Source organism: Passer domesticus, chromosome Z (genome assembly GCF_036417665.1).
Source record: "Passer domesticus isolate bPasDom1 chromosome Z, bPasDom1.hap1, whole genome shotgun sequence".
In the NCBI taxonomy this organism is placed as follows: Eukaryota; Metazoa; Chordata; class Aves; order Passeriformes; family Passeridae; genus Passer; species Passer domesticus.
The window spans coordinates 35,772,090-35,786,597 of NC_087512.1; the positions used below are offsets into that span (position 1 = coordinate 35,772,090).

Consider the following 14,508-nt stretch of genomic DNA (forward strand, 5'->3'; position numbering starts at 1 on the left):
TCAAACTGATCATTTTATGAGGGCAAAAGTTTTTTGAAGCTGATCAACTTTGAATTAGTCTCAGCAACTGTTTTTTCTGAGAACCGTTTACTGAATTCGTGTTATTTGCTTCAAATAGGACAGAGCATAGAAGAAAGAATACACTTGATTTTTTATAGCAAATTCTCAAGATACCCAGGAATTATTTTCTTGGTGGGAAACTGACCTATCCACTTTTTCAGCTAGATTGTACTTCTACTTCTCCTCTAGCTCTCCTTCAGATTAAGTCCAAGGTAGGGATGAAGGATAAGAGGCTAATGGATCTGTCTATATAGAATTGTTTCCTACCTTGGAGAGCCAATTAAACATAAACTGCCTTGGGCTTTTAAATGTCTTCAGAATGCCAAAGCTAATGTCTCTTTTTTTTTTTTTTTTTTTTTTTTTTTTTTTTTTTTTTTTTTTACTATTCAACAAAAATATTTTAGTTTACATAGACCAGGTGTTATTTCTGTAAATGGTAGCTGTTTGGAAATTATTCTGATTTAACTGGCAATAACTAATTTTAAGACTTGGTGATTTGTCCTTGCTAGTATCAGCGATAACAGTAGTCAACAAAAAAAGAAAAATTAGCTGGCTGGTGTTACCCTTTTTTTCCTTACCTGCACTGAGCTCTGACAAAAGGTTGTCTCATTTTCTTCCATTTACTTTAATACATGAAAACCAATATTGTCTCAAACCGTTTGTAAGGCTCAGATCTGACAAGCACACAAACACTAAGTTTTATTGAAGTCCATTGAATACACGTGTTAGGTCAAGCACATCTTTTTATGTTATTTGAACAAGGACCTCAATTCCCAGTATTGTTTACTGAAGTTACCCTTCCCCTTTTATTTAAAAATATTCATAATATCTGGGAAATTATGTCAAAACATCCAGCTAATGTTTTTTACTCTTCCTTTTGATATAATAAAATAACAGTAGTAGCAGCAATAATTATCACTTTCAACATATAAAAATTGTACCATAATTTTCTAAGTTTGGCATGTCATTTGACTGTAATTCTCCTTCCTTTCAAATACAAGAAAAGCATCAGTGTTGGTGTTTTTAAATGATCCATGTTATATTCATCTTTCTGTCTCAAGGTTTCCAAAAGTAGAAGTAACAATGCCATATGTGATGGAAGTCCATGTACAATTCGTGAGAAGCGTATTTGTCTCAGCAATTGGAAGGGATAGTAACAAAATAATTTTTCAGTGGATGAATTAGGGATAGTAGACTGAAGGACTCATTGTCTCTTCAGCTGAAGGACATGCTGCTTGTCTTTATATTCCCACTCTAGTGGCACATAGCATCATAGATCTTGGAGATATACAAGCAGTTTCATGGGATTCCACTCTGGCCACCAGTGGATTAATTAACAAAAGTGATGAAAGTTAATTTCTGCTTCAAGGCTCAAAAAAGGACTGAGATTTTGATTGAAAGAATAAAACAAATGTTCTCCATATTAATTTCAACTTTCAGAATGAGTTAGCATTGACTTCTTTGTTGAAAGTCTCCTCTGGTAACCCTTGATAGAAGACAAACAATTCCTCTGACTCCCAGCAACTATTGGAAAGAAAACATGATACAAACATTAATAACTAGAGTAAAACTAGTTAAAATGGAAACTCTAAGGTATTTAAGTTAATTGAGTTGAAAGAATCTGAGAAAACCAGTCAGCTCATGTGTATTTATAGGCAGATAGAAAATTACAATATTCATCTGCATGCCCTTCTTTATGTTGGAACTGCATCTATGGTTTATAGTTGGACGGTAACTGGAACTTTACCACTGATTTCTGCTAGAATGTCTTCTTCTGCTTATTCTGGGTTTTGGTAGGGTTTTTGGTAGCAAGGAGAGTGGGTGTCTTCTATGAGATAAGCCAGAATCTTTCTCCATGTCTGACAGAGCCAGTTCCAGCTGGCTCAAAGAACCAAGTCTGTAAGCAATGGTAATAGTGCCTCTGGGAAAACCTTTTCTTGAAGGGGGAAAAAAATAATCAAAAAGGAGCCAAAAGAGAGGACTGAGAATATGTGAGAGAAACAGCCCTTTAGACACTGAGGTGAGTGGAGAAGGAGGGGGAAGAAGTCATCCAGGCATCTCTGCTCTCTTGCTCAGAAGTAGAGGTCCCCCTGCAGCCTGTGGTGCAGCCCATGGTGAGGCAGCTGTGTGCCTGCAGCCCATGGAGGTCCATGGGGATGCAGAGATCCACCTGCAGCCCTTGGAAGAGCCCACTCTGGACCAGGTTAATTCTGGAAGGAGGCTGTGACTGCTGAGTCACATTATGGATCCATGTTGGAGCAAGCAGTCTTTCCTAAAGGACTGCATCCTGTGGAAGGGACTCACTCTGCAGCAGGGAAAGAACATGAGGAGAAAAAAGCAGCAAAACCAGTATGTGATGAACTGACCACAACCCCCATTCCCTGTCCACATGAACCACTGCAGGGAAGAGGTGGAATATTTGGGAGTGAAGTTGATCCTGAAGAGAAGGGAGGGGAGGGAGGAAACTGTTTTAATATTCGGATTTATTTCTCCTTACTGTACTCTGATTTGATTAGCAATAAATTAAATTAATTTCTCTTAATATAGTCAGTTTTGGTGAATGGTCTCTTCCTGTTCTTATCGTGACCCACAATCCTTTTATTTTATTTTCTCTCCCCTGTCCAGCTGAGGAAGGGGAGGGATAGAGCATCTGTGGTCAGCATCTGGTGTCCAGCCATGGTCAACCCACTGCACAGCCACAAGCATCAATATAATAAGAAATTACCAGCCCAAACTATTTAAAGCACATTGATGTTTCTACAATTGTGTTTCTTCTTACATAATTAATTCCATCTGTATTTCAACAGCACAACCTGAGAGGAGGAAACTAATTAAAAATTCTTTCTAGTTGTCTCATAAGCGCACACAAAAAGAAAAGGGAAGAATACAACCCACATAGGTCTTGCAAACTTTACAAAATTTTTTACAACCAGAGCCTAGACTGTCAATTCCTCTGTGTTTAAAGCTAAACAAATTACAATATGAAAACATGAAAAATGTCTCCTCTGAACCCGTTGAGATCCCATCATAAGTACTGTATATTTCCAGTATATATGCAAGTGTTGTTCGTTCGTAATGAATATCAATTTGGAGAAGAGCAGACACTGATTGCTTTAAGCAGAAAAGAAGAGCAGAAAGCTCTGCTCTTAATTCTACAGCTCCTATGTGGCATATACATAGACATATATATAGCAGGTAAAATAGGAATTTTTGAAGGTCTTGTAAAACATCAGTGTAGTTCAGTGAGCTGGCCAAAAAAAGCTGTGCTTCAATTGGAAAAAAATAACAGTTTTTTCTCAGGGCTATTTCATGCAGGATGGTCAGGAAAGGAGACACTCTAGCATCATTCTACTAACCTGATTCATGTTCTTAATGTCCCATTGCCTTTAAAATGGCAATAGCCTGAAAGGTGGAGGCATGTTTGGAAATTATTTTAAGAAAGGATAGTATGTGTGTGTACTTGAGACAAAAGAAGAAAAGTTCAAAGCTAAGACTAGATGAAGCCTGGTCCAGTAGACTTTTAGAATTCCAAAAGGTGCTGGAATTAAAAATTGTTATGAACGACTGCAACTATCTTTTCACACTAGGAATATGTAGTCTTATGCTCCTAGTAAGCTAAAAAACAGTGAATGTAACAGTTGCTTTTTTAACTGGAATTCAGTAATGGCACAGATCTTTCCAGCGGTAAACTATATATCTATATAAACAAATTAATACCATTAATTCCTTCCTTTCTTAATGTATTATATGATCTATGGGTTTGTGTGGGAAAGAGAACTTTTCTTACACATTACAGCCTTTGTGTTAGTCTCCAACTGCTACAGTACTCCAATTCTGAAAACCCACAGTCCTGGAATGATGCCATGTGCATACGTTGTCACGCAGTCCAAACAGGTGTCCTTTGCCCAGAAATCACCATATCAAGTTTTGTCATAAACTTCATGTTCAACTTATTAACCATCAAACTTTTCCACAGTACGCAGCCTCAAAGATAGAGGCTGAGCTAGAGGCAGGGCATTTCTATGTTAATAGTGCCAAATTTAAGAAATTCCTACTTTCCTACATGCTGCCATTTAACATTCATAGCTTTCTAGAGGTTCATAGAAGTTCATAGTACTTTGCCAAGTAGAGAAGGGTCTTTATCTTGAAAACAGTCTTGTAATACAAAACTATCATACAAATGCTGGTACCACCAACAGAAATCTGCAATAACATCTTAATGAAGTATTTACCTATGGAGATACACTTGCATTTGTGAATAGCTAACAAAACAGACAGCTGCACAGTTTGCTGTTCTGGTTTTTTATACCATTTATTTCCTTAGTGTTAGAGGTAAATTGTATGATTTACAAGCTGGAACACTAATTTCTTCCAACTTTTAAAAATCTCTTATATCCTTCAAACATTTCCCAAAATTAAGGTGTTTTTCAAAATCCCAAGCTTCCTGTTTCCTCAAAACATTCTTTGGGTGTAATAATGTCTCTTCTGGGAACTGCAATTTTACTTTATAATGTTGTCTTTTTCTCTCACTGCAACTGGTATTCTGCCTGCTGAACTCTTTGCAGTCCTCTTACATTTGCACAGAGACAAAAACAGATATTTCTTTGTTAGTTGGCATATTAAAAATTTATGGTGCACTATGATGTTTAATATTTAAACACAATGTTTAATGTTTTCTGTTGCCATTTTTTCCTGAAAAAAAAAAAAGAAACAAGTATCATAGAGAATGCTGTCCTTTTCCAGACAATTAGAGATCTTATTTTGACTTAGCATTCAGGACAGATAACATCAGTAAATATTTTTCATAATTTGAAGATCACACTACATTTTGTTTCCCAAGGCAGCCAGCCTTGATACACTGCAGTACTGTAAATCAATTTAGTTTTTTACTCTTTTATTTTTTCTGAGGACTGCTGCTGACATATAAAAAAGATTACCAATCAACTACCTGAAAGGAGCCTTAATTACCTAAAGGGAGCCTACAAGAAATCTGGAGAGGGACTCTGTACAAGAGCATGCAGTGATTGGACAAAGGGCAATGGCTTCACAATGAAACAGAGCAGATTAGATTAGATATTAAGAAAAACTTATTTACTGGGAGCTTAGTGAGGCATTGGCACAGGCTGCCCAGAAAAGTTTTGGTTGCCCCATCCCTGAAAGTGTTCGAGACCAGGTTGGATGGAGCTCTGAGCAACCTGGTCTAGAGAAAGTTGTCCCTGCTCATGGCACTTGGGTTGGAAGGAGATGATCTTTAAGGCCCCTTCCAACCCAAACCATTCTATGATTCTATTATATGCACCATTAACATTAGACTTGAAACTATTTTATCAGGGAATTTTCCATTTCCTAGTTAATCTGTTAAATACTTTCCACACAAAGCTTGGAGTCTACCAAGTACTTAATTCCCTGGTGGGACAGCTAAATGCAAAGTCAAGATTTCAATCTTCCTGCTTTAAAGCAAAAAAGCAGAATGTCACAATTTAGACTGAGAAAGATCAGTGTTTAAAGTAGAACATGAAGAACCTGGGACACTTGCATTAAATATTCTTCTCACCCCAGGCTATTTCTCTGTTTTTAAGAAAATCAGCTGCAGCCCACTGACTTTCATGGACCAATTTAAGACTATGTTCTCCTGTCTGTGCACAAATCAAAAAATGCAAGTACAAAAAATAAAATCATTATACATTACTGCTCAACTTCCAAGGGACTTGTACAAGCACTAAGAAAAGTACCTACAAAAATGTTTAATTCAAATATAAACTGTCAAGCTGAAGCAGTAAGATATTAGAACAGGCCAAGACCCACAAAGATTGAATTATTTTGTCTAATTCACCTATGTCTCACCCAGTCCGGCAACTGGTCTAAGGAACTTTCCATGCTCCTGAGCATTTTTTCACTTATAGGATTAAAATCATAGGATGAAGCTTACCAAGCTTTCTGTTCTTCGCAGAAAGAGTGACTGGGCATTGGAATGGGCTGCCCAGGGAGTTGGTGGAGTCACCATTCCTGGAGGTGTTTAAGAAAAGTCTGAATGTGGTGTTTAGTGCCATGGTCTAATTAAAAGATGGTGTTTTGTCATAGGTTGGACTCAGTGATCTCAAATATCTTTTCCAATATAATTCATTCTGTGATTCTTTATTATTCCAGAGGATGAGTCAGATGATCCAACTAATAGCTCTTTATTTTTCAAAGAGGCCCTGCTTTCTCTTGGCTGACCAGTCTTGCTTTGCACTCCTATCACCTTTCTTAGCACCACAAGTTCTTATTGGGGCTTTTCATTGAACTATTTGAAAGCATAATTCCCCTTCTTCACGGGAAAAGAAAAGAGAGAGAAGAGAAGAGAAGAGAAGAGAAGAGAAGAGAAGAGAAGAGAAGAGAAGAGAAGAGAAGAGAAGAGAAGAGAAGAGAAGAGAAGAGAAGAGAAGAGAAGAGAAGAGAAGAGAAGAGAAGAGAAGAGAAGAGAAGAGAAGAGAAGAGAAGAGAAAAGAAAAGAAAAGAAAAGAAAAGAAAAGAAAAGAAAAGAAAAGAAAAGAAAAGAAAAGAAAAGAAAAGAAAAGAAAAGAAAAGAAAAGAAAAGGTTTGACTTTGGGATTTACTGACTATTTCCCCAAAGAAAGCCCTTTTTCATTTCAAATCTATGAACCTTCTACAAAAATGACAGTTTTGAGCTGGAAATAATTTTTGTTGCCATTACTCTTTTGTGCTCTTAAATGTTTCTTCTCTTATGTTGTCTTTGCCAACCCATTCATATGAAAGAAAATAATTGGGCAGATATTCCAGCTTAACGATAGAAGTTCCATCCTCAGAACAATATTCAGGATTCCACAGCTGAAGAAAACTGTGATACTTACTTTTCAAGATTATCTTATTATTTTACACTTAATTAGTATCTAGTCGTGCCCAAATTTGCTTGTTTCCTGCTCACAGTCATCCTTGGAAATAAAGATTGCTTTGCAGAGTTAGATCTCTACATCTGATAAGTTATGCCAGCAAAAGCTGTTTATTTAAAATCAAAATAACCAGGACATATAATGCCAATAAGTAGTCCAGTGACTTGGAAAGGTATTTTATTTGAAGACGTCATCTTAAGTAACTATTTGAAGGTTTGTAGTTCCAGAACTATTAGGCAGCTGAAAAGGCACTGCATTCTGGACTCTCCCATTTCCAGAGAACAAAAGCTTTTTTTCTTGTTCATAACTGATTGCTATTTTTTACTAATAAACACTAAAGTGTTGTGTTTGTTTTAGTTATTTCAGTTTTTTAAAACAAAAAAATATAATCTGTAAAACTTCTTTTATAAAGTTGGAGAAAAATCTTGAAATAGAGATCAAAAAATTCTGTTCTAAGAAGGGTCTGGCAGGAGTGCTATACAGAAACAAAGCAGTTGGTTTGATTCTGAGGCAAAATTTGTGCAAAAGTAAAACAGTAATTCACCAGACTTCAAATTAACTCATATGCATAAACAGAGTAGCATATATCAGACCACGCTCTTGTTTGTCTCTTCTGGCTTCTTCTTATATTTGTCAATTATTATTTCTCCCATGGTGTTTCTTTTTAACATACAATGAGGTTATACACTGTTGATGACCAGGCAACATTAGAGAAAAATTATAAAATAGCAGATGTGAATCACTAGGCAAATGCCTTGGGAAGGAGTTTTATTTTAACATATTCAGCTGCAACATCATGATTCTAGCTGCAACAGGCAGCCGCAAATTTGACAAGTAATTTCAATATCTGGCATCAGATATTTTTGTTTTTCTCATGTCATTAAAGTACATACAGATAGAAACATTTCTTTGTGTGTGCTGTTTCATACTTCACCTGTGGCTCTGCTTTGCCCAGTGACACAGAAGATGCTAGGCTCACTAGGACAGCCAGCCACTGTCTGAAATGAAATCTGGAATATAATGGACCTGTCTTTGCCTAGTATCCACAGTTAATGGTCATTTAGTCACCTTGGCTTCACTTCATTAAAAAAAAAAAAAAAAAAAAAAGCAAAGGACTTCACTCTCATAACAGAGGAACACGTAAAAACCTACTCTAAAAGCACCCCATGTGCAGCCAGCATTTGGGTCTGGGGGAAGCAGCACTCAACAGAAGGGTCATCCATGGTCACCTGACATACTCACCCTGTAGGCAGAGCACCCATCCTCCCTTTCGGTGTGTGGCTCTCACTGGACTGGCTCCAGACAACTGAGCGGAGAAGGTCCAAATATTGAATGGGAGGGATCTAACCCTCAATGCTTATTTTCCCCAGAAGAGGTGGTATTTTCCCAGCAGAAGAGGAACGCACCATGCTACATTTAATTGCGAACAAGGCTGGCTTAAATATGTCAAACCTATTAAAAATATATGCTATTTGGAATTTTAATAAGGTCCCAAACAACTCCAATTGGATATGATCTCAAAATATCTACTAGGTTGGTGTATATACCTAGGTGCATTATAATAGTTCACTGTAAGTACTATTAAAAATGCCTTTACTAGGATAATTGATAATACCTAAGAATTAATACAGATTTAGAGGGAACTGAATTTATGAAAAATGCTGCTGTGTGAATTTGAACGAAAGGTATGTAAACTTTCATTTTTTTCAGAAATACTACATGAAATAATGAAAAAACATATAGAATTTTAGTAACTCAGTATACTCTGATAATACTGAGTTACTAAACCCTAAGCAATATATTGCACATTTGATATAAGAATTTACCCTTTTATCCTATGTCCAGTATCTACATGCGAATGGCCTGTATTTAAAGACAAAAAGGACTCAAGGGCACCAACTTCCTGATTAAAATACTAGGCTTTTGAAGGAAATAGTGCTGTCTCCTAAAGAAAGAATGCCCTCTACTGCTTGGTTAGAGAGCTGCTCCATAGCAAAAGGAACTCAAAACCATGTTTCATATGGACTGGAAACTTTGGAAAATACATATAACAAAAATACTACTCTTATTACTGTTGTTGTTGCTGCTGTTGTTAACAACAACAACAACTACAATAATAAATTATATCTCTGAAACATGAGGAGATGTGTTATGCTTATATAAAACCAAATGTTCTTGAAAAGCATTCCTATCTGCTCTACTGTCCATTTTTCATTGCATACCTGCAGAGCATAGCCCAAACATCTTACCCTAAACAAATATATATGTGGAATATTTTCTCCAAAATATTCAAGTGAATAAATTTTAAAATATCTAATATCTTTATTTTCAGTAATTGTTTTCGCATGTAATTTCCTTAAACTTTATATATTTGCTGCCTGTCCTCAAACTTAATATACCCCACCTTATTAATGTATAAAGTCTCCTTCAAAGACTCATGTATATTGTTTGTCCACAGTGCTTTGCCTTTGGAAACCAACCAGCTGAAAGTCTTACACCTCTAAAACCTTCATAGCCTGCAATTTTGAGGCATGCAACTATACAGAAGTGCTTTAAAGCATCATCAAGAAACAGGAGAGACATGCATGCTGATTTGTTTTACCTCTGCAGAGGAGAGGCTGATGTATGCTACTCTAGAAACTTACCTCAGATGTGATTCTGTTTTATATCAATGTTTTTCCTAAGGAAACTGTATTTTCTTAAAGCAATAGAAAATTTTCTGAAGTGGGCTTTAAAAAGTCAGTAACTAGGATCTCCAGAATCATATATTCATCTTTTTCCTGCCATTTTTCCACTCATTTATTTGGCTTTCCAAGTAAGTAAAGAGAAATTCTAGGGATGTGCACAGTAGGCTAATTTTTGTTTCTCTAGTAAGAGTTCTTTTGATTGTACGACACTAAAAATACAAACTAAAAGACAGTTTAGTTCATGGCTGTTTAAAAGCACATAAATGGTGAGAATCTGGAATACACGATGCTTTCTGTTTCGTTCTTGACAGTACTTAACATTCTTGCCCATTCTCATAGCATGAGCTTTTAGGCAGTGTAGGAATTCAAAAAGTTCATGCCAAAAGACTGAGGGATTGCACCACCAGCAAACACATCTGAAACTATAGCTTTGTCTCCCCTGGCCCTAGATGTGGAAAAACAAAAAAATTCATGACCTTGAAGTAATTTTTTTTTTTTCTGCCAGATACGAATTTGAATTTTCCTTCATTCCCAATGTCACACTTGCACTATCTGGAAAAAGGCATAGAAAAAATAAGAAGACCCTATTTTCTCATATGGAGAAACATAGAGGTATAAGACCAGGCTATTAGATCGGGTAGTTCTACATTAACTGAAAGAAACTTACAATGCATACTGTAAGACAAAATATGAGAAAAAGAATTCCAAATCAAACATGGGCCAGTATTCTCCAAACACTCTCAGATCTTAAACAAAGAGGCCACAATTTCTACGAAAAGGAAATATATGTTTCTACTATTCAAAAATAAAACAGAAGCTTTTATTTATTTAAAGAAAGAATGACAAGCATGTATAATTTCATACACAGAACTTAATTCAGTTTCATGTAAAAACCAGAAAAATCCAGTTTTATGGCAAACACACTGAAAACATCAATAAAGAACAACTTATTTAGAGATATCTCAGCCTTCCTACTAGAAAACTACTTTATTTTGAGAAGGAAGGAACTGCTGTATTGATGTATTGACGAAAGTTGTTACAGTGTATATACAAAAGGACCAACTCTCGATTCCAGACTAATTCTTAATAAACATTATACTTAATTTTCAACAAGTAATGGCAGATGTAGCTACCATCATGGTTATTTGTGGACATTCATACATATTTTCTGCAATTATTCTTATGTTCTAGCCATAAACTGACCTAATAATTTTAAGGACATGCTTCCCAAAGCCTGCATAACAGTAACGACCACAGTAAGAATGACTACAGCAAGTGTGTACAAAGGTTTTTTATTGTTCTTCATCTTTTTCTATTACACCCACACACACATAACTTGAAGAGATAGATGTCTCAGATAGCTTTCATAGTAATAATAGTGTATGTGCCAAAATTGGCACATTTTCAGATCAGTGCAGTCAAAATTTTACCAGTTTAAGAATTTTACCTTTCTGGATAAACTGAGTGTTCAATTTTCAGCAGTAATAAACAAAATCTCATGAATATACTGTCCAAGATAAAATATAGCATTTCCAAATAGAATAAATTATCAAACACCTTTTGCTTTCAAAGAATATATACAAGCTCCATGTGCATTTGCCCACAAATACTATCCATTGCACGCAAGCATACATATATGTGTATACACACATACCTATCTATTTATGTATAGATGGATGGATCATTTTCCCATATCAAGAATCAAGGATTTAGCAGTATGCTAATGTAGCACCAAAATGAAAAACAAGATTGTAATGACAGCAGTACTATTTTTCATTGCTTCCAGGACTAAACCTAAAGGGAAAATGATTGCTATCCAACCTCTCTTTCCTCTGCTGGGTGAATCAAGGATATCAGCTGTTTCAGAAAGGACTGAAACTCGAAAAGAATCAGGCTTGTTTAAGAAACAAGAGTCTTCTGCATTCACACAAAATAGTGATAATTGAAAGAATTTTTTCTTGAATTGGAAACAATAAATTAATTTCATAATATTTTATTATTTTGTTTTTAATTTAAAGTTTCTTTTTAAGCACATCCTCCCGTACAAATGAATTTATGAATTACCACCAAAAAAAAACATATCAGCAGTAATGATAAGCTGGTTTCTCTTAAAGCTATCCTCAAGCAAACAACAGAAAGCATTAAGAGTGATTTAGAGTAATGAAATTTAGACTAAAATGATTCATAAAAGTGGAGGATCCCTAACACAGAAAGAGAGAAATTATTTTTCTGAAATCATTCAGACATGAAAGCATGTTTGTTGAATTCTTTTCTAGCAGAACTACAGTTAAAAAAAATAGGACAAGACTGGCAGGAAAATTAATCAGCAGCATTACTCAGCAGCATTATTGAAGTCACTTAAAATGATACTGCATGCTTGTAGATTTTGCTGTCTTAGCTTAGAGAATGGCATATAACAGACATCTTGAAATACCTGAAGACCATAAACTAGATATACCTGAACACCATAAACTCCAAAATTCAAGTAATTACTTAGCATTGCAAAGACAGTGTAATTAAAAATAGTGGGATAATTGTAGACAAAGTGGGAAAAGCTTCTTGACCATGAAATTTGTACAAAACTGAAACAGCTTTCTTAACAGGGAGATCTGTTGCTCAAGTAATTTGAGTTAGAATGCAGAGCACACACAGAAAAGCCCTATAGGGAATGCTCTGCATTGCTTTGGCAATAAACCTAGTATGTCTTTCAGCTATAATTTGTATGATTTCTTGGGTTTGGATATAAAACACATGGGAACACAAGTCAAGAGTTCATGTAACTATTGTTTTTGATTGAGCTGAGTACCATATGGTGCAATCCAGGCAAGCTGATAAAGTTAATTTTAGGTTATGGAGAAGCGAGACATGTTCCTGTCAATATTGTGGCCAAAAAATGCCACCTCAATGTATAGAATAATTGGATATAAAATAAATTTAGATAAAACACACTGGTAGCATCAAGGACTCTTCAAAATCTTCTTTACATATTAATCATTCCAAAACCTTCCTCATGTTTCTATCACAGTGAGATCTGGCATTCGAACTATCTATAAGGAGCTCTGTGGAGGAAAGCTGGAAAAAAACAAGTGAGGCTTCCTACCCAGAGGTTGCATCCATGTTTTTTGCATTAAAATACTGATTGTGCTGTGCTTTTATCCAAAATAAGCCTTCTGGGTCTCCAAGGCATCTCCACAGACTCAGCTATGACACTATCACTTGTGGACTACTTCTTATTTCAGTACATTTTCTAAAGAAGATTAAGTCAGACATCTTTAGTTCTGTCTTTCTTAGCCATTCTTTGCCTTCATTAACAAAAATAGGATATAACTATAAAAACCTGGCAACAACTGAGTGACCTAAATGAGTGACTTAAGGCAGGCCAAGTTGTCTTTCCTTTCTGATCCCCCTGTCCTCATCAATTATTTGGGAAAAAATCAAAGGCATATGAACAAGACAGACTTAGGTACATATCACTGAGTAAATATCATATCATATCATATCATATCATATCATATCATATCATATCATATCATATCATATCATATCATATATCATATCATATATCATATCATATCATATCATATCATATCATATCATATACTATTAAACAAAGCCAAAAATATGCATGCAGAATTTTTCAGTCTTCTACAGCACCATGCAATGTAGTGCTTAACACAAAAAAACCACTCCACAATATCAAAATGCACAATTTCTAGTGATCAGCAAAGATCTCATCCTGAAAGAGGGCTATTTTTCCAAACACAAAATTTTACAAAATTTTCATCTTCTTGCTTCATTTTCATACATCTGAAGTTTTATTCCAGGATAAAGTAACATAATGAGAAAAGTAATGTATTTTAAAAAGTAATCAGTTAAATTATTTTTAAAATTGCTCTTGCCACTTAATAACAAAATCCCTATTATGAATATGTTAATACTTGGTGCAAAACTCTGTGGAAAGAATTAAGCCCCCAAGCTTTTACAGTTTCATAAAGACATTCTACATATAGGAAATTAAACTGAAATTTATGTCACTTTGATAATGGCATCACTTAAAACCATAACAGTTAATTAACTAATTAACAACTTAATTAAGTCAGCACTTAATTTACTTACTTGAGTTCATTTAAATTCCCAGATGAGATTTAATGAACTTCTAGAATAATTTCTGACTAACCATGTGATGTATGTTTCTCTTACCTAGGAGATATTTCATGAAACTAAATGATTTAAGACAGAGACTAGGAGGAAGTTTTTACTTTAGGAGGAAGTTTTTACTAATTCCAAAACTTTGCAGCAGTTTACCTGCATGTAAATCTGCAGTTTGTGTGTACGCGGGAAGACAAAGCCTTACAGAAAGTTTTCTTTTTTAGGGAGTAACCACAGGAACATTCCAAGAATTTTCAGTCTTGCATTCACTTATAGTTTAATAGTTTTTCAATTAGCTCTCATAACTAGGACACTCACTTCTGAGGATTTTTTTTGAGTCAGGGATTTTACCACACTCCCCCAGTCCAAAAGCACGAATTTGCACAGTTCCAGCAAAATCAACACGAGATACCTCTAGAGAGTCTATATGAGGCTGCATAAGCTAGAGCTAGGAAAACTTTTTTAAAGTTTTAGACCTAAACCAACATTGTTTTCCTAAAACTTTTTTACGTATCCTTGAGGAAACAGAAGAAAAGAAAGACAAAAGCAAGTCTAAAAAAGCAGAAATCCTACTAGGCAAAGTCGTACCATTACACGTCTCACAAACTTTTTCTCAGCACAGGGTCAGAGCTGCTTGCACATGATGTGCGAGCTGGGAAGAAGCTTCCACAGGGCAGCCAGTGCGAGCCTCCGCCGGAGCGTCCTAAAGACACGCGAGGCAG

At 35.5% G+C, this 14,508-nt stretch overlaps 1 long non-coding RNA gene across 1 annotated transcript in view; it reads right to left on the reverse strand.

Moving 5' to 3' along the window:
- Positions 1-478: 478 nt before the first annotated feature.
- Positions 479-14,508, reverse strand: part of LOC135290130 (uncharacterized) — a 59,523-nt gene continuing 45,493 nt past the window's right edge. Inside the window, exon 3 of the long non-coding RNA XR_010352838.1 lies at positions 479-1,584. This is a non-coding gene — a long non-coding RNA (uncharacterized LOC135290130). The remainder of the gene's footprint in view (positions 1,585-14,508) is intronic.